This window comes from Eptesicus fuscus, chromosome 2 (genome assembly GCF_027574615.1).
Source record: "Eptesicus fuscus isolate TK198812 chromosome 2, DD_ASM_mEF_20220401, whole genome shotgun sequence".
Lineage (NCBI taxonomy): Eukaryota > Metazoa > Chordata > Mammalia > Chiroptera > Vespertilionidae > Eptesicus > Eptesicus fuscus.
Window position 1 is genome coordinate 10,944,956 of NC_072474.1, and position 26,298 is coordinate 10,971,253.

At 41.4% G+C, this 26,298-nt stretch overlaps 1 pseudogene; it reads right to left on the reverse strand.

The window, feature by feature from the left end:
* Nucleotides 1–1,024: 1,024 nt before the first annotated feature.
* LOC103301850 (neurofilament light polypeptide-like) lies at nucleotides 1,025–25,311 on the reverse strand (annotated as a pseudogene).
* Nucleotides 25,312–26,298: the final 987 nt, after the last annotated feature.

The window sequence follows — 26,298 nt, forward strand, 5'->3', positions numbered from 1 at the left end:
GCATCCTCTCTAATCTGGGACCCCTGTGGGATCGGACCTAAACTGGCAGTCGGACAACCCCCCTCACAATCTGAGACTGCTGGCTCCTAACCGCTCACCTGCCTGCCTGCTTGATCGCCCCTAACCACGCATGCTGGCCTGCTTACCCCAACTGCCCCCCCCCCACCAGCCTGATCACCCCCAACTGCCCTCCCCTTTTGGCCTGATCACCCCTAACCGCCTCTGCCTCAGCCCCGCCACTATGGCTTTGTCTGGAAGGACATCTGGAAGGTCTCATGGTCTAATTAGCATATTACCCTTTTATTAATATAGATAGGATATGACATACCACCATAACTATAACATATCTACCAGTATTACTCTATGAGAATATGTACTTCATGCGATAGGAAGTCATCTAATACATTATATTGTATATGTTGTAAGTAGCAGGAAATACTGTATTTGTAGCAATAATATACACCCTGTGACTTCCCTTCCTGATTTGGGAATGGTTCCCGAGTTATTTGAAAGTTTCATGGCCCCTAATGTTTTTGTTTTGTTTTGTTTTGTTTTTTTGTCATTCAGTGTAACTTTATTTACTGTTTATTGCACATGATTTGAGGTCTTTAATTTCTAACCACCAAAGATTCAAAGGACTATTTTTTCCATGAAGTTTAACATTAACATTAGTGAATTCATGTACTCATGTGTTTTTATTGTAAACATCTGAATTATTCACATTGTCATAGATCCTGAACTCATAAGTGTGGACCATGCACAGGCTGGCAGCAAGCCAGGAAGCCACTCTGCAAGCAAACAGATACTCTACATAAGGAGAAAAGTCATAGCACAACATTTAATGTCCAACCTGATTCACCTCAGAATGTTACATATATTGACTTCTTAATTCAGATAGTATCAGGAACTCAACTGCTTGGTTGGTGACAGGTTGACCTGGCTTCCGGAGGATTATTCCTGAAATAATTAAGGAAAGGGGGGCTCAATCTTTCTTCTTGGTTGCTTGCTCCTCCCAAGCACCTTCATCTTTCTTCTCATCCTCAGCTTCTTGGGCATCTTCTCCTTCACCTCACCTTCTTTTTCCTCCTTTGCATCCTCAAATTATTCCTTGGCACCTTCTTCCTCTTCCTCTTCCTCTTCCTCTCCTTCCTCTTCCTCAGCCTCTTCCTTCTCCTTTCCTCCTTCTCCTTCTCCTCCTCTTCAGCTTCTCCTTCAGAAGGGGGTTCATCCTTAGCTTCCTCGGCTTTTGCAGCCTCAATGGTCTCCTCCACCTCGATCTGCTCCTCCTGGACGTGGCTGGTGTATTAAGAAGGGAAGGAGTGAGCAGACATCAAGTAGGAGCTGGTCTTCAAACCACCGTAGGCAGATCAACCAAAGACCTGGGAACTATGGGAGTAACCCCTGGCTATGCTTCCCATGCTGGTGAAACTGAGCTGGGTCTCCTCACCTTCCAAGAGTTTCCTGTAAGCTGCAATGTCAATGTCCAAAGCCATCTTCACATTGAGGAGGTCCTGGTATTCTTTTAAATATCGTGCCATTTCACTCTTTGTAGCTCTCAACTCATTTTCTAATTTGTTGATTGTGTCCTGCATAGCACTAACGTCGGCGTTCTGCTTATCCTCCAGCTCTTGCAGCTGCTTTCTCAGAGCTTCGTTCATGCCCCGGCTTGCTTTGATCTCCAGGGTCTTGGCCTTGAGCAGGCGGCGGCTCTTGGACACCTCGTCCTTGGCAGAGCACACCGTGTAGGTGTTCTTGGCAACGTTCTTGGTCAGCACGGTGAAGCGGCTCTTGTACCATTCATTCTGCATGTTCTTGGCAGCCAGCTTCTCATACTGGGCGCGGATGTCCTTGAGCGCAGTGAGAGGTCGGACTTGGAGAACACATCCATCTCCATGGAGATCTGAGCATCCTGGATCTGTGCCTGCAGCTCGGCGATCTCCTCTTCGTGAACCTTCTTCAGAAAGGCGATTTTGTCAATCAGGCTGTCGATGCGCTTTTCGAGCTCAGCACCGGCGAGAGCCACCTCATCTGCACCTTTGCGCACCTCCATCAGCCAGCCCTCGGCATCCTCATGGTTCAGCACCTCTTCCTGGTAGCACACCTGCAGGTTGCTCCCAGTCCCTTCCGAGCCCTGGTGCCTCCTAACGGGGTCCCGAGGCTGCACCCCCGATCCCACTGCCCTCTCCTCACCAGGGACAGGGAGCAGTGGGGTGGGGCACAGGCATCCCATTTTCATTAAAATGTTCAACCTGGGCCTGCTCCACCAGTGCCCACAGGCGGTCCAGGGGCAGACAGTGATCCCGGAGGCGCTGGCCGCCCCCACCTGCCCAGCTCCCCGGTCGGGGCCCGGACCCCGTGGGTGGTGTCTGGTGCTGCCCGTCCTACCTACGTATGCAAATTTACCCACCATCTTTGTTGGGTTAATTTGCATATCATTCCTGAATGGCTGGTGGGCGTAGCGGAGGTACTGTCAATTAGCATCTTTCTCTTTTATTAGTGTAGATAACCATCTCAATATTGCAAAGAAGAAGTTACAGTTGACAACCTGGGCCGAACACCACAGGAAATCTCAATGAGCCTTCTAGTACCTGCCAAGATTAATATTAAAGAAACAGGAATATGGAAAGATACCAGTGCTACAAATGGCAGGTAAATATGTCTTTCTATATTAAAACTAGAGGTCCGGTGCACAAAATTCGTGCACGGCAGGGGGTTCCTCAGCTTGGCCTGCACCCTCACTAAACAGGGACCCCTCAGGAAATGTCCCTGGGATCGGGCCTAAACTGGCAGTCAGACATCCCTCTTGCAATCCGGGACTGCTGGCTCTAACTGCTCACCTGCTTGCCTGCCTAATCACCCCTAACCACTTTGCCTGCCAGCTGGATCGCCCCTAATCACTCTCCCCTGCAAACATGATCACTCCTAACCACTCTCCCCTGCCAGCCTGATCACCCCTAACCACTCACCCCTGTTGGCCTGATAGCCCCTAACTGCTCTCCCCTGCTGGCCTGATTGCCGCAATCGCTCTCCACTGCTGGCCTGATTGTCCCTAACTGCTCTCCCCTGCTGGCCTGATTGCCGCTAACTTTTCTGCTGCTTGCCTGATCACCCCTAACCTCCTCTGTCTTGGCCCTGCCACTGTAGCTTTGTCTGGAAGGATGTCCAGAAGATGTCTGGTCTATCTGATCTAATTAGCATATTACCCTTTTACTGGTATAGATGCATATGCATACAGTATAGCAACTATATTATAGTTATGATTGGTACAATTATATCACCATTTTCCTGACTTCTAGAAGTAGAATTTATATCAGGCATAACATTTTCAGAGATAATTTGCATGTAGAAAATGCATTTTTGAATAACAATTATTCATTTAAACACAAATGATTTAATTTAGATAAAGGTAATAAAGTTGTGATTATTTGGGGCTCATTGCTCAGGTACATATATTCCTTTCTATAAAATAGCCTTTGTTTTGAATTTGCCAATTCACACTATATTTCGTAAATTTTAGTAGTCAAGTAGGTTTCATGTAATTGTAATTTACTAATTTAAAGAGAACACAATTTTTATCTAGTATTTTCTTCCCTTTTCATTACCTTTGTCTATTTTTTAAAAAGGATATTTGTTATTATTTTCAAACTAAATAAAGAAAGAGAAAAAAATACTGAGTTTCTTGTGTTTTTTTTTTTTGCTATGTTCAGTTTCATGAAGGACATGTTTGCTCATGTTTTAGAAACATAGGAAACATGTTTTCTAATCCAAATATACATGTATTATTAAAAAAGAGAAATAGCAAAATCTCCCAATGTTAAAAACTAATGAAGAGCAAGATAAAAGTTGTTAAAATTTAAGAGAGTAAAACACTTAAATTTGAAATGTAATTTTAGTATAAAAATAGATTTCCACTTCCCTGGCTGGTGTGACTTGGTTGGTTGCAGTGTCCTCATCCTGTGCCCCCATTTCTAATGTAATAACTATATTGCTAAAACAGTTACCAGAAGCACTGCATGTCATATGTGTATGTTTGTGTATATACATACCTGATCACCCCTAACCACTCTGCATGCCTGCCTGATTGCCCCTAACAGCTTGCTTGGGAGTGGGACCAGTTCGATGAGGGGCCGTCTACCTACCTGGTCACTCGTAACCGCTGGCCTCCCTACCTGATCACCCCAAATTGCTTATCTGCCTACCTGATCACCCCTAACCCCCCTGCCTGCCTGCCTGATTGCCCCTTACCGCTTACTTGGGGGCGGGGCCAGCACTGACTTCTGGTTGGTCAGCTTCCGGTCATTACTGGTCATTACGACACAGGGTTTTTATATATTAGGATATTTATATTTAAGAAAGAAGAAACAGATAATTGCTGGGATCCTGTGATACCTGATCAAAAGGATGGTTTCTCCTTATATTTTTCCATGGTACACCAAAAGGACTAAGTTAATTTTAGTGGCTTGACACAAAGGGTGTTTTCTGTTTGTTTGTTTTTGCTTTGTTTATTTGTTTGTTTCTCATGTTAAATTTCCATCTGGAGTTTGGATCTATGCTGTATTTTAAATTGCCCTCACTGTGGGACTTATATTGGCACAGCAGTCACTGTGTTTGTTTTTATTGGTCATCACGGCAGAAAGAGAGCACTAGAGACTCTCCTGTCAACAGTAAAACACTCGAACATAGAAATGGTGATCATTGATTAGGACCAGTTGCAGAGGCCACATTTGACCACAAGGACGCCACAAACTGCAGTCCTATCATTTGCCCTTGAAAGTCAGAAAATAAAGATAAAGCCATATAATGGTCACTAATCACTACTATAGATCTGAAATTGACAGGGAGTTCAATACATGGTAGAATGGAATATATTGATTCCTAGACTTCAATTTATGATACTTTAGTTGAGAGGTTTCTGTAAGGAAGTACAATTTTCAAGTGCCAGAACCAGAAAGGTTTTTCTCTAGGAAACAACATTCATACTAGATTGTCTACTTTCTCCACATACTTTAATTCACCCCATTAAATAAAAAATTAGTTGCTGTTTTTCCTTGATGTAAATGCTAATGGTCTCAATTATGCACAATGAATAAGGGGAAGAAAGGGAATGGAGGTAAACTCTGTTTTCAATCCTAACTTCTACCCTTGCACATCTTCATTATTAAAAAATATATTATTTTTTTATTGATTTTAAAGAGGAAGAGAGAGAGATAGAAACATAAATAATGAGAGATAATCATTGATTGACTCCTCCTGTGCTCCCCACACTGAGGATCAAACATGAAACCTGAGCATGTCCCCTGCCTAGGAATCAAACCGTGACCTCCTGGTTCATAGGTCGATGCTCAACCACTGAGCCACACAAGCTGGGCCACCCTTACACAACCTTAAACTTGCTGATTCAGAGCCAAGAACACTTTAGGGTGTCAGTATGAAGATGGTATATTACAAATTATCTTGTATATCCTCATAGCTTACATTAAGCAGTAGCTTTCTATGAATTTTAGTCAATAAATATGCTTCTTCTATTTTATCACTTAAAGAAACTTGCTGTTATAGATTGATTCCTCTCTATTTTTACATTTTAGTTTCAGGAGTGAGAATCATATGTGTTCAGTAGCTCTGTCTGATAGGAGAAGCTAAGGTGTGTTTTGTATATTTTGTTACTTAATTTTTATTTATTTTTTATATATTTTTATTGATTTCAGAGAGGAAGGGAGAGAGAGAGAGAGATAGAAACATCAATGATGAGAGAGAGAATCACTGAACGGCTGCCTCCTGCATGCCCCACACTGGGGATTGAGCCCGCAACCCGGGAATATGCTCCGACCAGGAATCAAATCCTGACCTCCTGGTTCATAGGTTGGTGCTCAACCACTGAGATATACCAGCTGGGCTTGTTAGTTAATTTTTAAATAAATATTTTATTTTAGAATACAATTAGATTTATAGAAGAGCTGTGAAAACAGTTTCACATACCCATATCCAGTATCCCTTATTATTAACACCTTATATATAACAATTGATGAACAATATTGTTACATTATTAACTAAAGTTCATACTTTATTTGGTTTTCTTATTTTTTAACTTAATGTTATTTTTTCTGTTCTAGGATCCCATCTAGGATATCATGTTACGTTTAGTTGTTTTGGCTTCTAGGCTTCCTATTGGAAACAACATTTTCTCAGAGATTCCTTGTTTTGTACAATCTCAACAGTTTATAGGAATGCTGCTCAGATATTCAATAGCATGTCCATCTCTTAAAATTTGTTTGATTAGATGGGATTTTTTAAAAAAATATTTTTTATTGAATTTTTTACAGAGAAGAAGGAAGAGGGATAGAGAGTTAGAAACATCGAAAAGAGAGAAACATCGATCAGCTGCTTCCTCCACGACACCTACTGGGGATTGAGCCTGCAACACAGGCATGTGCCCTGACTGGGAATCAAACCCAGAACCTTTCAGTCCACGGCCCCATGCTCTATCAACTGAGCCAAACTGGTCAGGGCGATTAGATGGGATTTTAAGAGGGAGATCACAGAGATAAAGTATGATTTTCATTACAAAATATAAAGGGTTCATACTATTAGCATGCAATCACTGTTGATGTTAACATTATTTTAATAAAGTTAGTTTTTCCCCTTTCAGTACTATAGTCTTTAGAAGAGAGTCACTGTGCACAACCCAAATTTAGGAGTGGAGAGTTAAGCATCACCATCATGAGGGTGAAATAACTACATAAATTATTTATAACTAGAGACCCGGTGCATGAAATTCATGCACGGGGGGGTGGGGGAGAGTGTCCCTCAGCCCAGTCTGAACCCTCTCCAATATGGGACCCCTTGAGGGATGTCTGACTGCCCTCTCACAATCCAGGACTGCTGTCTCTCAACTGTTCGCCTGCCTGCCTGTCTGATTGCCCATAACCGCACTGCCTGCCAGCCTGATCACCCCATAACCACTCCCCTGCCAGCCTGATTCCAGCTAACTGTCCTCCCCTGCAGGCCTGGTTCCCACCAACTGCCCTCCCCTGCAGGCCTGGGCCCCCCAACTGCCCTCCCCTTCAGGCCTGGTTGCCCACAACTGCCCTCCCCTGCTGGCCATCTTGTGGCAGCCATCTTGTGTCCACATGGGGATGGCCATCTTGTGTGTTGAAGTAATGGTCAATTTGCATATTATTCTTTTATTAGATAGGATTCTTTTGCACAAAATACCTATTTTTCCTCAATATTTATTTATCCAATCATTTATTTATATGGATTTATAGGTATCAATCTTATATTTTAGGTTATAAGCCAACATATCCCAATCTACCATACTTTTTGTTTTATTGATTGTTTCAGTGTTGGTAATTGGGAGTTTTTTTGTTGAATCCTTATATTACTCCATAATTGTGTGTGTGTGTTTTCTGTTTTTTTAACCATGTTCTTATTTTCTGGCACTATAAAGTTCCCTGTACTCATCTTGCATATTTATTACTCCATTCTGAGAGTCAGCTATTTCTTCAAGCAGCTTGGCTTCTTTCATTAAAGAAAAGTATTAGAAACCAAGATCTGGAAAACAGATGTGCTCGTTGCTACTGGTGATATTGGTTCTATGATTTCTCAATGAAAACAAAAAGAAAGAAAAATATGTGTGTATACCAACCCATGAATATATACATATCTATCTATCATCTATCTATCTATCTATCTATCATCTATCTATCTATCTATCTATCTATTTATCTATCTATCTATCATCTGTCTATCATCTGTCTATCTATCATCTATCATATATTATCATCTATCTATGGAATCTGTGTGTGTATCTCCACCTATATTGATAATAAATTAAATGTGGATTCATAATAATGTCTTGACCTCTACTCCTTTATCACATGAATCATCCATGGCTTATCCCCTTGTTTGTCTGTAACCTTTGACTCCAATAGTGACAAAACTATCTTCCATTATTTATGGGTTTTTTACTTAATTGTTCAACTCCAGTATGCATAAATAATGTTTTCATAATTTTTAATCCATACCTCCTTGGGAAACAATTTTATTAACTACAATACAATACTTAAATTCAATTCATTTTTTTCTTCAGCCTTACTGACTCTATTCATTTCCAGAGTTACTTGAATAAGCATCTTCTTCCCTCATGCCTTTCAGTGAGGTTGTTTCATACATTTGTAACAGTTTGTAACAATTATTTGTAACAATTTTTTGTAATAAGTTTTTTAAATTTGCATATTTTAAAGTTCATTCTTTGTAATGGTCTATAAATTTTGACAAATTCAGAGTGTAATTTATCTACCATTACAATCTTATTTCTGGGCTTTCTATTCTGTCCATTGATTTAGGTGTCTGGAATTTTTGTAATTGCACATTATCTGTACACTGTAACTTTATAAAAGTCTTAAACTCTGGTATAGTGAGGCCTTCAACATAGTTCTTCTTCACTATTGTTAGCTATTTTTGGTCTTTTGTCTTTGCACCCTTTATAATCAGTTTGCAGAGACCGACAAACTAGGTCACTGGGATTTTGATTGGTATTGAGTTTCATCTATTAATCAAATTAGGGAGGATTGACATTTTACAATATTGAGTTCCCAAATGCATGAACATGGGTTACTTCTGAATTTTTTTAGAATTATGTATTATTTTAATCTGTGTTTGATAGATTTCTACATATGTATCATGTATATATTATTTATCTTCAGATTTATAGCTTAGTATTTGAATTAGTATGTTATTGATATTTACAATGTTTTAATTATTGAAATGGTACATATGAAAGGAAGACTTTTGTATATTGATTTTGCATGCTGTAACTTCCTAGATACACTTACGAGTTCCAAGATTTTTTGGTAGATTTTTTTTGTGAGTTTTCTACGTACAAAATCATGTCATTTGCAAATATTTATTTTTCCTTGTTATACCTGTATACTTTCTAGGACTTTATTAAGTATGATGTTGATTAGGAGAGAATATTTTTACTTTATTTTTAATCTTTATTGTTCAGATTATTACAGATGCTCCTCATTTCCCACCCCCATAGCTCCCCTCTACCCAGTTCCCACAGCATCCCATGCCCTCACCCCCAAAATGTCTTCATCATTGATGTAAGATCTTTGTCCAATCTCTTCCCGCACCCCCTTACCCCCTTCTCCCCAAGAATTGTCAGTCTGGTCCCTTTCCATGCCCCTGATTCTATTACATTCACCAGTTTATTACGTTCATCAGATTTGTTATTCATTTGATTTTTAGATTCACTTGTTGACAGATATGTATTTGTTGTCACTTTGTTGTTCATAATTTTTTATCTATACCTTTTTCTTCTTCTTCCTCTTCTTAAAGAATACCCTCAGCATTTCATATAATACTGGTTTGGTGGTGATGGACTCCGTTAGCTTCTTCTCTCTGTGAAGCTTTTTATCTGACCTTCAATTCTAAATGATAGCTTTGCTGGGTAGAGTAATCTTGGTTGTAGGTTCTTGCTAGTCATTACTTTGAATATTTCTTGCCACTCCCGTCTGGCCTGCATAGTTTCTGTTGAGAAATCAGCTGACAGTCATATGGGTACTCCCTTGTAGGTAACTAACTGTTTTTCTCTTGCTGCTTTTAAGATTCTCTCTTTGTCTTTTGCCCTTGGCATTTTAATTATGATGTGTATTGTTGTGGTCCTCTTTGGATTCCTTTTGTTTGGGGTTCTGTGTGCTTCCTGGACTTGTAAGTCTATTTCTTTCACCAGGTGGGGCAAGTTTTCTGTCATTATTTCTTCAAATATGTTTTTAATATCTTGCTCTCTCTCTTCTCTGGCACCCCCATAATTCAGATGCTGGTATGCTTGAAGTTGTCCCAGAGGCTCCTTACACTATCTTCATATTTTTGGATTCTTTTTTTTTTTCTTTTTCTCTTCTGGTTGGGTGTTTTTTGCTTCCTCATATTTCAAATCTTTGACTTGATTCTTGGGATACTCTGGTCTACTGTTGAATCCCTGTATATTACTCTTTATTTCAGTCAGTGTATTCTTAATTTCTGACTGGTCCTTTTACATTATTTTTGGCATTCTCACTAAGATCCTTGTAGGTCTCATTAATTTCCTCAGATATTTCTAGAAGATTCTTGAGTAACCTTGGTTTTGAACTCTATATCCAATATTTTGATTTCTTCCATTTCTTTCATTTCTGACATGTTTCTTTGTCTCTGCATTTTGGCTGCTTCCCTGTGTTTGTTTCTTTTCTTTTTTAAAAAAATATATTTTATTGATTTTTTACAGAGAGTAAGGGAGAGAGATAGAGAGTTAGAAACATCGATGAGAGAGAAACATCGATCAGCTGCCTCTTGCACACCTCCTACTGGGGATGTGCCCACAACCAAGGTACATGCCCTTGACCGGAATCGAACCTGAGACCTTTCAGTCTGCAGGCTGACGCTCTATCCACTGAGCCAAACCGGTTTCAGCTGTTTGTTTCTATATATTGGGTAGCTGCTAAGTCTCCCTGAATTAATAGAGTGGCCTTGTGTAGCAGGTGTCCTAAAGGGCCCAATGGCTCATCCTCCCCAATTACCTGAGGTGACACTCTTGGTGCACCCCTTTTGGGCTGTGTGCACAGTCTTGTTGTAGTTAAACCTTGATTGCTGTTGGTGTCACTGGGAGGAATTGACCCCCATGCCAATGGGCTGTGAGGACCAGCTGTGTCTACAATGGAAGAGTTGCTGTGCAGGAGACACCCTTATGGGGCAGGACTTGCTTCAGTGGGGTTTTGGTACTCACTGAGTCTGCCCCTTGAGTGTGTCACTTATAGATGTGAAGAGTTATAATCTGGTATGGTCTCACACTGACCACTGGGTACACTGGCTCTTGGATCTCCAAGGGGATGCTAAGTCAGCTACTGCCTGTGGCCACCCAGTAGGAACTACAAAGAGATCTGCAGATTCCTCCTCTTTATATCAGGTTTGGAAGTGCCCAGATGAAGCCCAGCTGTGAAGCAATGCAGGCTGCTGCTGCCGGCCTTGCGCCTTCTTTTGATAGCTTTGGGGTTCCCTGACCCAGCTGCTGCCTGTGACAGGTTTTAGGCTGAGAAAGGACAGGCCATTCATATGCAAAAGCCACTGTGCACAGCTTGGGTGGGGTTGTAAATTGGGTGGGGCAGGGTCTCAGGGAATCACCAATGCAGAGCAAACAGCAATGACTTCCATTCAGCCCTGCACTGGAGAGGCCCCAGCATAAGAACAATGACCGCTGTGAGCACCTTTGAATGAAAGAGAGCTGCCCTTGCGTTCCTGCTCCAATGCCAGACAGTCCAGTTTCTCCCTGTATGTGTCTGGATCCCCCAGAGTCTCACCTGGAACTGCAGTTCAGAGCAATCAGGAGCTTGAATCTCCCTCCTGATTAAAAGAGCAGCGCACCCGCGTGCCAGCCCATTCCGTGCCTCCACACCTTCTACCAGTGTCAATGCACTGTCTTCTTTACCTTTCTGGTTGTAGTACTTCCACTCAGCCAGCTTTCCCGTGATTCTGGATGATAGTTGTTCAGTCTTTTACCGGTAGTTGTACTTTTGATGTGGTTGTGAGAGGCAGCAAGTACAGGTGTTTACCTATGCCGTCATCTTGGTTCTCTCTTTACATTTTTTACTTATTTAGGAAAATATCAACTCAAAGTATGATGGTAGCTGTAGCTTTTTTGGTAGATGCCCTTTTTCAAGTTGAGGGAGTAACCCGAACTCCTACTTTGCAGATAGTGTTTATCATGGATGAGGATTAGATTTTGTCAAAAGCTTTTTTGCCTCAATTAATATGTTTATGTGAGTTTTTTTTTTTCTTCTTCTTTAGCCTATAGATATGCTGGGTTACATTTATTTCATTTTAAATGTTTACACAAATTGCATTAATGAAATAGATATAGGTTGTGGTATATAATACCTTTTATACTTCTCTTGCATTAATTGATAAATAGATTTCAGCTTTGATTCTCTGTATTGACCCCTGTCTCTAGATTTTGGGTGGTAATTTGCCCTACAATCTCAGTTCTTGAATGACTCTAAGAAAAGTAATTGGTTTTTAGATTTTCCAGCTTTTTTCTTATAAGAATAAACGTTATGACTTCTAAGCTCTTTAAATGTTGAAGCTAAAGCTGGAAGCCTCCTTGCATGTCCTTCCCAGTTTAAAAATTAGTATCTTAATCCTTACAAATTACTGTCCTCCAAAGCAAATGGTTTCTGTAAAATTATTGCAAAATAGTAATACTTCTCTTTCCAATTTTTCCATAGTCACAAGATTAAAAGAACTCAACAAACTAATTTGTTTCTTGTTTCTTTTTTTCTTTCATATTACTCACTTTTCTATTTCTTTGGTTTTGAGTAATAGCTTTTCTCTATTAATATATGTATATGCTACCAGAAACAATGTATTATTTTCAAAATGTAGGAAGGTCTCTAGCCATAGACTTATCTCCTCAGTTCATACTCAGCAATGTCATTAGATACATAAGTAAATGCCATAATTTTTGCCAGTGAAATTAGATGAGAGATTATTCTAGAATACCTATGCTAAATCTATATCACAAAATGTCTAGACAGTAAAAAAATAAGACCAGTATAACAAAATTAAATTTAACTGGAATCTTCTACATTGCATTTCCTCCAAGTGGTAGTTACTAGCAATGAAAAATAAAGTAATCAAATTCAGTGGCAGTCAACAGGCTATCAAAGCATCATATGTTACAGTAAATGTCCTTTAGATGCATTATTTCATACTAGAGGCCCGGTGCACGAAATTCGTGCACTGGGGAGGGTGTCCCTCAGCCCAGCTTGCACCTTCTCTAATATGGGACCCCTCGGGGGATGTCCAACTGCAGGATTAGGCCCGATTCCTGTGGAATCGGGCCTAATCCTGCAGTTGGACATCCCTCTCACAATCCGGGACCGCTGGCTCCTAACCGCTCACCTACCTGCCTGATTGCCCCCTAACTGCTTCCTTGCTGGCCTGATTGACACCTAACTGCTCCTCTGCGGGCCTGATTGCCCCCAAATACCCTCCCCTGCTGGCCTGATCACCCCCAAGGCTTTTATTAGTATAGATATGACCCTGCACAGAAAATTTTACTAACCCTGCTTTACAATAAGGGCTTGACGATTGAATCATTAGGACCAGACACCAAGATTTCCTTTCTTTGAATAGTGGAGGGAATACTTATCTTGTCTTTAAGTTGCCTGGAAATTAAAATGAGATAATGACTTAGAAAAGTATAAAAGCACCACATAAAGACAACTGTCTTTTTAATGAAGTAGCAAAATGAAAAACACGTTTTATTCTCCCCTTCCTTCCTTTACAGCTTTTATTTAAACTTTGAAATTTATAAAAATTTCACTCCAATTTTCATTTCTTTACATTCAACATTATTTTGTATTGGTTTCAGGTTTTATATTAGTTACAGAATAGTGGTTAGACAATCATATACTTTACAAAGTGTTCCCCGATATTTCTAGTACCCACCTGGCATCATACCATCATTACAACACTACTGACTATATTCCCTATTTAAGTGACAATGGGTTTACAGGTTCTTTCAATCTTTCTTTTGTGTTTTTTGTCCTTCCTTTTCTTTCTCACTTCTTCCCTCATTTTCTTCATATAGTATCTCAATTGGCCATCAAAGCTCAGTGAAGGCACTTGGACACGCTTCATCCATTTTACAGACCAGGAAACTGAGGCCAATTCCAGTTGGCTGTGGAACTTGACTCAGCACACAGGAAGCCCTCAGAGCCATGCTCTTTGCGCTTCCTAAGGGGCAGCAGCCCAGCAAACAGAAGAAACCTTCCAGTCATGCTTCCGAGCCTTTTTCTCGAGCACCTCTTCATTGTGGATGCTCCACATTCTTTCCTCTCCCCCCATTCTTTACTGCCCCCCTTCTCTGAAGCAGGTGGAAGGCTTCCCACTCACTGCCTAGGCATGCTCTGCTATGGGGCAGGGTGTAGCGAGCTTGCTTTTGGGTGAAGGCAGGAGCAGTAGTCACTGCCTCTGAAGTGTGAAGGCCGCCTGAGCGAGGCCCATTAGCACTGGGAGCTTCTCTGAATCACTTCAGTCAGTCCAGTACCCTGGAGTGCAGCACCCCTTCATGGAGGTGGCTCCACCCCTCAACCCCCGCCTCAGGGGTGAGGGTCCTTGCCCCTCTGCCAGGAGTCCTTCCATGCCCCTTGATCCCTGACTGGGCCCACCCACATCTTGGGGGTACTGCAGAACCTCTGTCTCTCTGCAGATGAGGCAGATCCCTGCCCTAGGTCTCCGCAAAGCTATGAATCTCTGGCCAGAGGTCTGGTCTGGGTCTCAGCAACCACATGCCTACAATGTTCCCAGGGACCCTGGGAGGGGCTGGGCGAGTCCTGCCACGCCCCCCTCCAGAGTGGCGATCGCCACCCGGGACCCCCGGGAGCGCCTGGCTCGGCCCGGACACGCCCCCCCGGGTGGCGATCGCCGCATGGGGACCCCCGGGAGCGCCTGGCTCGGCCCGGACACGCCCCCCTGGGTGGCGATCGCCACCCGGGACTCCCGGGAGCGCCTGGCTTGGCCCGGACACTTCCCCCCTGGTGGTGATCGCAGCCCGGGACCCCCGGAACTAAGAGGATTGGGCGCCGCCATCTTGGTCTTCTCAACGGCCAGATAGGCCACCCGGAGTCCCGCCCCCAGCCTCTACCAGGCCCAATCATGGGCATAGCGGAGGTGCGGTCAATTTGCATGTTTCTCTATTATAAGGTAGGATAATTCTTTAAAACACCACATATAGGCCCAGCTGGTGTTGCTCAGTGGTTAAGCATCAACCCAGGAACCAAGAGGTCACCAGTTCAATTCCCAGTTGGGCACATGTCTGGGCTATGGGCTCAATCTCCTTGCTGCGGGGTGTGCGGAGGCAGCAGATTGATATTTTCCTCTCACCAATGTTCCTATCTCTATCCCTTTACCTCTCTCTCTAAAAATCAATAAGAAACATATTTAAAAAACCAAAACCACATACAACATATAGCAATATAATTATTATTATCTTGTAAAACAACTGAGGACCCAAGAGGTTAATTTTTCTGATACAAAATCAAATAGTATTAGAACAAATACTTGAATGCTAATATGAACTCACTATGCAACTACAAATTTAAAAACATTGTTTTTATGTCACAGAGATAAAACTGATTGCATTATTTATAATTGTGTTTAATAATTTTGTAGGGCATATGGAAAATTTTAGTGCACACAGAAATGAATATAGAATGAGTGAACACTTTTAAAGGTGTCCAAAGAACAATGGTTGAAGATGCTCAGAAAACAAGGTTATGATGACTCTCCTCAATGACAAAACAAAATAAAACAAACAAACAAAACAAATGGTCTTGGAAGAATACTAGTGATGGAGTGGATTTTAGATCCTCAACTTCTTCATATTTAATGATTTGTGTCTTGCATCTAAAAAAAAAAGGATGAGCTACTCTTTTCTCTGAACTGTGAGAGAGAGGAAAGAAGAGAGTGAGACATTAATCAGTTGCCTCTCATATGTGCCCTGACTGGGATTGAACCTGTAACCTAGGTATGAACCTGACTGGGAATATAACCTGCAACCTTTTTTTGGTGTATTATGGGACTACATTCCAACCAACTGAGTCACCTGGCCAGGGCTGTACCATCTATCTTAGCATGACTAATCCCCTTGACAAATACATTCCGTGTACACATGTGTGTCAAAAAGGCAAGAATTATAAAATATCTGAGGGCTGTGGATGAAAAAGGGGCCACATACTACACCCAACAAACTCAGGGGTGGCCTACATGTTGGCCTTACAAACTCCTAAAATAAGCACATAGGATGGTCTGAAATTAAAACTTCCTAAGTAAAAGCAAGTCATGTGGGTAGTCATGTCCTAGACAAGTATCTTCCTTGACAAAGGTCCTTCTTTACCTTAACTGAACCTATTTCCTTTTTGCATCTACCAATAATATACCTTCGGAATGTCAGAAGTAGCTTTTTTTTACCAGACTCCTCAAGATACAATTTCCCACTTGTCACCATCTCTATGCCATGTAAATGTTAATTGTTAACAATCCTGTACCCACCAATATAAAATAAGTATGTGTTTATTTGCTTTAGTTTTTATCCAATCCCAGATATTTCCCCACTTTGCTTTCTTCTCCCTCCCTAATAAATCAATAGATTTGATGTTATGCCCTTATCTTCCCCTTTGATTGTAATCAATTAAAAAAAGGTGCAAAACTACCATTCTTTGGAGCATTATCAATTTGTTGAGATTTTGCTTCTTGGCAATTGTTGTCATTTTGGCTCAAATAAACTCATAAAAATTATCTACAGGTTTAGACATTTCTTAAGTCAACACGGCATTTCTCCTTTCTTTGTTTCTTTTCTTTTTTTTTTTTTGCAGTTATTCATTCATAACATTCTATTTGGTCAACATTTCTATAGATCTAGACAATGGAGTGTGCCCATCCGGGAATAGGGAGAGATGGAGATACATTAGATCTCTTATAGCAAGAATAAAGTAGGATAGAAAATTTGGATTCTTAAGTTTTGCAACAATACCAATAGTCTGAAAAACCTGGTCATTAGTTTATAAGAGAAAAATAAATGTGTCTTTTAATATGTATTAAACTATCAAGAGTGAAACCTAGATGACAAGATTACAAATTATTTCACAGTATGGGAAGAATTTCAAAGGTTCCTCTTAAATTAAGAATTTTGTGACCACTTAGTGCTTGAAGGAAGAATAGCAAGGGGAAAAAAGAGTCTGAAGTAGGCAAGGAAAGCAGTAAGATTCATATAGAACCCTTCATACGCTGATGAATCTGGGGAGGTGTTTGGTATGTTAACAGCTGGAGGGAAATACCAGGCAAAGCTCTTACTGCCCTGCTTCTCCTGAGAGGAAACTTCTCATGGGGAGGCCTTGCACTGACATGGGGTGATCTCAGGCAGGAAAAAAGGTAGAACAGAGTCAATATGCAGAGAGAAGGATCATTTAATAATCTCAAACTTCACTAAACTTGCTTGTAGTGCATTAGCACACAATTTCTTACATCTCTTTAATGATTAGAGAGGTTTGCCTAATTAAAAGCATGTTGGGAAGATCAGGGGCTGTATAGGGAATACAAAGAGGCTTAGCAGGCATGGGGAAAGGAAATCAAAGATGTTGCATGGCCCTCATGGAGGGTTACTGGGACCTCAGAGAGCCAAGAGAAAAACCAGATCATGTATAAAAAAAGCAGCCAAGGGCTTCAGTGGCTATTACCAGGCTCTCATCCAGGGAAGGACCAGTTTGCCTCAGCTTTTACTGTCCAGGGATCAGCTCAAACCAGATGCTCCACAGAGGATACTATAAGGAACCAGTGGACACAACATAAATCTGCAGATACCTCTCTCCTCTGCTGTCACAAAGTTATGGAAAGCCAATATTCTCTCCATACCCAAACCCAGGGGGAGAACAGAACCCATACCTGATGCATTAGCATCAGAGGAACTTACAAAGGAGAAATAAAAATCAGAGTTTCTAATTACATTAAAATGACTTGCTTTTCCCTTTAACCTACTCTAAATCAAAGGAATTTTAATCTGGACATATCAGTGTTTTCTTTGTAAAAACCATTTACTTGCAGAAATATTATTAGCAATTTTCCCATTATGTTATTGATTTGCTTGGATTATTTTAAACCAGGGTATTTTATTTTATTTTCTGAAATGTTAATGTGGGGGTACATGAGAGGCTAAATAGTCATCTCAGACGATGATTCAAGAAAATGAATTTATTGAAGGAAGCAGGGATAGGAGATGGAGATATCCATAGGGAAGGGCTACCCAGAGAAAAGGGGGCCTTGGAGACAGGTTCAGGGGGTGAGCCTGGAATGAGCTGCCATTGCCCATTGCTCCCCTGATTGCAAGTCTCATGGGGTCCCTTAGAGGTTAGGGGACACATGCTTGTGGGGGAAGAGGAGAGGGAAAGGAATGGCATGGTGTGCTCTTTAGAGGGAGGGTCCTTTGTCCTGAGCATATTTTTTCTCTTTCTTGAAGGTGGAAATCTTAGGAAAGGTCTCAGGGGAGGGTCTTCATAAAATATTCATCAGCTTGCCCTAGCTGGTTTGGCTCAGTGGATAGAGCATTGGCCTGTGGACTAAAGGGTCTCGGGTTTGATTCTGGTCACTGGCACATGCCCAGATTGTGGGCTCAATCCCCAATGGAGCGGTGTGTAGGAGGCAGCCAATCAATGATTCTCTCTCATCATTGACATTTCTATCTCTCCCTTCCTCTCTGAAATCAATAAAAATATATTTTTAAAAAAATATTCATCAGCTTTTCAGGTGTGCTATTTTAGGGTCATGGTCTCCACTGATTGGTCGGTGCCAGGACAGGAGGGTCATTAGTCAATGCAGCTGGTCCTGAGGCAGTCACTGTGCCACTTGTCTGCTTCTGCTGCTTTTCTGGACTTGGAGCTAAAATACAACTGAGGCCTAGATGTGATCTTAGTGAGGAAAAGCTCAGGGGGTCTAAACTGCATGACCAGTGGTATGCTAGGGGAGGATAGGTTACCCTGGGAGTGAGAACTTTGTTTTCCCAGTTTTGCCCCTTGCTAGGCATCCAGAACTTTCTACCTTGGTGAGTTTCTGTACCTGGCCATCCGTCCTTGCTCTGCTCATGTCTAACATTTACCTTATTGAAATTTATAGGAAGGAATGTTAATATCAGCTTCAAACTTTAATTTTACATACTTTGAGAAAGTTTTAAACATAACAAAATACAAAATAGTACACCTTGCTGTTAGGTAGGAAACTAGACCTGAGTGGCCAGGATGGGGTCCTGACAGGGACCAGCCCAACATAGCCTTTGGACCATGTCTCCATGGGCAGCCCTGCAGGCAGCAGACCACCAGGGAGCCAAATGGAACAAGCCTGTTCTCTGTGCAAGCCCGAAGGAAGACAACATGACCTCAGTGCTACCTCACTGGGGCCCAGGACTAACTGTAATAAAATCAGCATTGAGGTTTTGACTGCTCCTCTCCCCCAACTGCTCACCCCCTCTATCCCTTCTCCTGTGGGCTTTTCTGTGTACCTTACATGTAAGGGCATGTTCAGAGGAAATACAGTTATATCATCCCTGGATGCAAATGCAAGTCTCCACCCAGAAAATCCCTCACTTAAACCAAACAGTCCATGGAGCTAGGGGACATTGTTTCTACTGAGTGGTCTGCTCCTCGCTTGGAGTGTATTTTCAATAAATCCCTCTTGGCTTTACTTTTATTTTGTTGGCCTGCAATTCTTTTCTGTGCTGAGAAGAACGGAGGCCCCAGCTGGTAACATTCCCATACGTTTGCTCCAGCTTTATACATTCTAAAATGTGCATCATAAAGAACCTGTGTCCAGAAACACATTAACAATATCACGGTACATATAACACATATATGCTACATTATAAAAAACTAAAGCAAATTTATTTTCCATTGATTCTGATACAGCTCGTAAAAGAAAAAAAAAAGAAAAACCAATAAGCACTTAAGGTTACAAAATAAAAAGGAATACAGAAAACACGTGCTGCTTATAAAATTTTTCTAAGAATATTATACAATTTAGCTCCAAGTTTTAGAATGTCACATGTGCATATTTGTACTCTACTAAGTATAGAAGACAACTGTTCTTTTTTGATGAGCAAGATGTTATTCTTATTAAATGAGCACTTGAATTTTTTTCCACTATTCGAATGTATAAAAATCAAATGATAGCCCTAATTTATTGAGATTTTCTTCCATTTTAACCAGCTATCTTCTCCTTCATCAGTTTTTTTTTAACTTAAGTGTAATCCTATATAATAAAGAGCTAATATGCTAATTAGACCAGATGGCAGAACAACCTTCCAGAACGATCAGTGGGCGGGGCTGTGAGGTAGCCGGGGCCACAAGGCAGCCGGGGCTTCGAGGGCTGAGTTCCTTGCACAAATTTTGTGCATCGGGCATCAGGCCTCTAGTTGTTACATAACACTAGAGGCCCCGTGCACGAATTTCGTGCACAGGGGCGGGGGTGTGTCCCTCAGCCCAGCTTGCACCCTCTCCAATCTGGGACCCCTCAAGGGATGTCCAACGGCCTGTTTAGGCCCGATCCCACTGGACATCCCTCTAACAATCCAGGACTTCTGGCTCCCAACAGCTCACCTGCCTACCTTCCTGATTTCCCCTAACCGCTTCTGCTTGCTAGCCTGATTACCCCCTAACCACTCCCATGCCAGCCTGATTGATGTCTAACTGCTCCCCTGCCAGCCTGTTTGCCCCCAACTTCCCTCCTCTGCCGGCCTGTCCCTACTCTGTAGGGTTGATTGCCTCCAACTGCCCTCCCTTGCAGGCCTGGTCCCTCTCAACTGCCTTCCCTTGCAGGCCTGGTACCTCCCAACTGCCCTCCCCTGCTGGCCATCTTGTGGTGGCCATCTTGTGTCTACATGGGGGCAGGATCTTTGACCACATAGGGGCAGCTATCTTGATCTTGTGTGTTGGAGTGATGGTCAAGCTGCATATTACTCTTTTATTAGATAGGATAGAGGCCTGGTGCATGGGTGGGGACCAGCTGGTTTGCCCTAAAGGGTGTCCTGGATCAGGGTGGGGTTCCCTTGGGGCGTGGAGAGGCCTGGGCGAGGGGCCTGTGATGGTTTGCAGGCCAGCCACGCCCCTGGCGACCCAAGCAGAGGCTCTGGTATCTGGAATTTATTTACCTTCTACAATTGAAACTTTGTAGCCTGGAGCGGAGCCAAGCCTCCTGCTCCATCTGTGGCTGCTGCCACTTCTGTTTGAATTTGTTTACCTTCTATAATTGAAACTTTGTATCCTTGAGTGGAGGCCTCGGCCCGCCAGAGTGTGTGGAGCTTCACTTTCTTTGGTTATTATTTGCTACTCATTAAACTTGGCTTCCTCTGTTGCCAGGGAGACCCAAGCCTCCCTTCTGGTAGCCATCTTGGTTGGAGTTAATTTGCATACTTGCCCTGATTGGCTGGTGGGTGTGGCTTGGCTGGTAGGCATGGCTTATGTAGCAGAATGATAGTTAATTTGCATATTACTCTTTTGTTAGAGAGGATGAGATTAGTTTTAGGTGTACAACATAATAATTAGATATTTGTATATATTGCATAATGATCACCACAATAAGTTTACTTAAAATTTGTCACCATTCATAATTTAATTCATAATAAGATTATTTAAAATGTATCTAATCATGAAGAAAAATATATTCATGGAAAAATGCATAGCAATATGTACAACATTCAGGAACCTGTTCAAAATTTCTCTGTAGTTGGATTTAGCATACAAATCTTCCATCTGACATTTTTAAGAAGACATTGAAGGTTATACACAAGCTTCAATTAAATTGCATGACTCCAGATCTGCTAGTGCTTCCAAGTGGTTATAGTCATATATGTACCATTTTCTACTTAATCATTAGTTATTTAATTTATATACTTTTATGAAATCAGGCACATTATTCAAAACCTCTTGGACCAAAGGGTTTAAGGTAGAAAAAGGATGGATTAGGAATAAATTTCTGCCACTAATTTTCATTCTTCTACTTGGAAGATGGAATATTGTGGGTTCTGAAATATTAGATACCTCTTGTTTTTTATATAAAAAAGATATCAATGGAATAACTTAAAAGAATATAATTTAGCCAACTCAAAAAACACGCCAAAAAACTAAGCCTATTTATATATGGAATGTGAGAGCTGTGGAGTAGCAAAAGGGATGCTGATAGCACTCAATCTTTTCTCGAGGATTTTTTTTCTCTGAAGACAAGAAAGAATGTCTGTTCTCTCTATTTGGGGGGGATATTATTTTACTTATTATATTTCTATGTAAAGGCACATAATCAAAACTTATGTATAATTGAAAGCAACTAAGAATCAGGTTGATTATGTGATTAAGACTCTAAAGAAAAACATAAAAACTCCCTGTAAAACATGCAATGTTTTAATTTTCTATTCAGAATTTTTAAACCTCTATTAGAAGATTCCATCCTATTTAAAACTTGTCAGTACTACAGTTATTCTGATGAAATTACAATAAATGTCAGTGAATAAGAATTTTAATAAGTAAAATCATTTCTGAATTAAGCATGTTTTCATCCCCTCCAGAACTTCACCACCTGTTCCAGCAGCGTATTATTCTGTCTCAGAATGAAGAATATTCATATTTCCCCAAAGGTGACAATTAAGCTAGTTCAGTCTTGGAGTTTGTAAAACATCAGGTTAGCATTTCCCCGAGATCATCAAACCTTAACTTAGCCAAAACACACACAACAGCAGAATGGAATGACTTGGGTAGTTCTGGGAATATGATGACCATATTAATAATGGATCCCTGGCATCTCTTGTTTTGATATTAGATACATTTTCTTAATAGCTCCTTATTATTTCCTTCACTGAACAAAACAAGGGCAACATGTGCTAATGAGAGAAGATGCGTAATTTAAGATATGCATTCTTACGTACATATGCACATAGGTACTTGTCTAAATTCACAAACTCTTAAAATAAATATTTTAATCAGGAAAAGTAATTGATTGCCAGACATTATTTAAAATATTTAGTGTACTAGACATAGAGAGTTGGCACTTTCTTGTTTTCTTTTTGCATTTATTTACCACTAATCTTAAAGATGAAGGGTTTTTCATTTGTTTAGCAGCTTAAACATTCACTATCTCACCATTTTAGGCTCCTCTCCATGGGGCACTTAAGGATCCTTATGATATCCCCCAGCATGAGTGACTCCTTAGAGGACAAAGGCATGGAGTGGCCATAATGCCTTTGATTACCTGTCTCAGCTCTCATTGTCATTTTGGCAATACTCTTATTGATTACACAGGTAAGTCCTTCTTGATGGGGGAAAGGATTACAGAGGAATCTGAATATCAGGAGATGAAGTTCATCAAGGTCCATATTGGACACTCTGTTCAATATTTAGCTTTAAACTATAATCAAGGAAGATTGAAAATGAAATTATTGCTATTTTATGCACAAGCACTTTTTCAGAACCCCTTTCCGCCTAGTATAAGTTGCTGAGTTTGGCTTTTAAAGAGTGTCAAAATACTCTTCAAAAGAGATCTCTCACTTTTCCTAATTGAAAGGATTTATTCAAGTCAAGAGAGTAATCTCAAATGTTTTACTCATTTTCTTCTTTAAAGTGAAGGCTTTTGTCCACTATTTCACATATGCCCTGTCTTCTAGTATTTAATATAATTTCTCTTTCCAGGCCTCATTCGTGTCTTACCTAATTGACTATGAAAAACACCAAAAACTCTATCCTACTCAAAAAATTCTAACCATCAATTCAAACACATAAGGTATTCTTTCATCATTAGCAAATAACATGTGTAAAGTGCTTTTTGTTAAGAAGAATAAAATTTTCTTGAATGGACAACATCTTGTACTCTTAAATTTCTCAGTGCATCATTAGGATAAGTCTGAGCACAAAATAAGAATTATGCAGTTGAATTATATATCAAAAGGTAACTCATCTTCCACAGTGCTCTGTGCCAGAGGTACTCCAACCTATCTTGATGGAAAGACTCTTCAGATGAGTGATGAATGTTGCCATGGCTCTTTAGCCTGCATTATTCCATTTCCTACCATTAATTCATGATTATTTTCCTGAAAAAAAAAATTCCTATTGATCACACTAACTTAGAAAAATAAAGTTCTAGAATATATTTTATAAAACTACTCTCCAGTGAGATTTACTTTCTTGTTAAAAGATTTCTTTTAAATATGAACTGCTATTTTATAAAAATCTTCATCCTGGGGATTTTGTCGTAACTCAATTAAATCTGACAGCACATTTCAAATTTTACTTTTACTTTAACAAATTACTGTACCAAACTTCCTTCAGGCTGTACTTTGATTATTAATTAGCACACACATCATGTAGCTAAAGGAAGATAGGCATTTTATGGCAAGAGTTTTTTCTCCTAATGAAGTGTAACAGCTTATTCATTTCCAGTGTCTTTGGTTAACTTTTAAAAATCTTAAAAACTCTTAGTTGTAGGACATAAACTTCTGTGATTTCAGCTGTGATTCTTGGTATATATTACTACCACTTTATAATTTAGTAATGATTTCAATCTAGAAATATAGCTTCACTTTCTTTGGTTATTATTTGCTACTCATTAAACTGAGTGCTTATATTGATACTAGAGGCCAGATGCATGGAATCCATGCATGGGGTGGGGGGGTCCCTCAGCCCGGCCTGCACCATCTCCAATCCAGGACCCCTCGGGGGATGTTCGACTGCCTCTCGCAATCTGGGACCACTGGCTCCTAACCGTTCACCTGCCTGCCTGCCTGATCACCCCTAACCCCTCTGCCTGCCTGCCTGATTGCCTCTAACCACCTCTGCCTGCCTGATCACCCCTAACCACCTCTGCCTGCCTGCCTGATTGCGCCTAACTGCTCCCCTACTCGCCTGATTGCCCCTAACCACCTCTGCCTTGCCCTGCACCCAGGACCCAGGATTCCCTCCTCTGGCCGGTTGCAGGAACCCATGACCTGGGCTTCCCTCCCTCTGGCTGACCACAGGCACCCAGGACCTGGGCTGGCTTCACCCGGGCCGGCCGCAGCCACAGGGGACCGTGGGCGGGCGGCTTGTACCTCTCCCAGCCCACAGGCGCAGGCACAGCTGCTGGCGCCCAGGACAGCGGGGCGGGTGGCTTGTCCATCTCCCAGGCCGCAGCCTAGCTGGTCCCCATTCCTCTCTCACAAGCTCATTTGTGCCTGGCTGGTTCCTATTCCTCTCTCCCCAGTGTTGAGTGTCAGAGACATTACAGCGTGCGGGTGTGAGGGCGTGATAGCGTGAGGGCATGATGACCATTTGCATATAGAATAAATGTTTACAATGCTCTGTAATCTGTAGATTTTTTTCTGAATTATGAAAAACATCAGAATCTTCTTAGTCATCTGTTGGAAAAGATAGGCTACATGCATTGAATATATACTGTAGGAACTCAGGAAGCTTTTATTAATTTATCAGTAATAGATGTATTCTGCTACACCAGTTTGAACCACAAAGTATATTTACAAGTGATTTTCAGTCTCACTTATCCTGTAATGCCCTCTTCTCCTCCCTGGCTTTGCCTTCCTGTAACAATTCAAGAAGATATCTGAATTCTGACTCCTATTCAAACAATTAGTCATGATTGCTCTTTGTTTGAGCCTGCATTATTTTACAACCATCACTTGTGCTGTGTCACCTGACTTGAAGACAGCTGACCAGAGGTCTCAAGAAATTCTTTGGTGGCCACTGCCACCTCAGTCATCTCTAGCACACATTGTTTCTCATCCAGGCAATGAGGCTGCAGCAGTCTCTTATAGTCACAAGCAACTACTGTAAACAATCATCACTTTTATAGTCTTTCAAAATATAAAAGACAAAAATTCTTTCTACAAGCCACATAGTGGTTTGATCAGATAAGGATGTTTCATATAAAATCTTGCCTGACAGTTCAACTGAGTTACTATTTAAGTTTAACCTCCCCAGGAATTTTGGGCTATGCTAGATTGTAGTGTCAGCCACATCATAGGTTTCTATTCACAATATACACTGAGTGGACAGATTATTTTTTTATTATGATCTATGAATGCATAATAATCTGGCCACTCAGTGTGTGTGTATGTGTGTGTGTGTGTGTATGTGTGTGTATACATATATATCCTATCTAATAAAAGATTAATATGCAAATTTACCATCACTCCAACACACAAGATGGCTGCCCCCATGTGGTCGAAGATGGCTGCCCCCATGTGGACACAAGATGGCTGCCACAAGATGGCTGGCAGGGGGGTGGCAGTTGGGAGTGACCAGGCCTACAAAGGAGGGCAGTTGGGGACGATCAAGCCTGCAGGGGAGGGCAGTTAGGGGTGACCAGGCCGGCAGAGAAGGGAAGTTGGGGGCGACCAGGCCTGCAGGGAAGGGCAGTTGGGGGAGGGGACCCAGGCCTGCAGGGGAGGGCAGTTAGGGGCAAACAGGCTGGCAGGAGAGCAGGTAGGCATCAATCAGGCTGGCAGGGGAGTGGTTAGGGGGTGATCAGGATGGCAGGCAGAATTGGTTAGGGGCAATCAGGAAGGTAGGCAGGCAAGCAGTTGGGAGCCAGCAGTCCTGGATTGTGAGAGGGCTGTCGGACATCCCCCAAGGGGTCCCAGATTGGAGAGGGTGCAAGCTGGGCTGAGGGATTTCATGCACCAGGCCTCTAGTATATATATATGTGTGTGTGTGTGTGTGTGTGTGTGTGTGTGTGTGTACACAT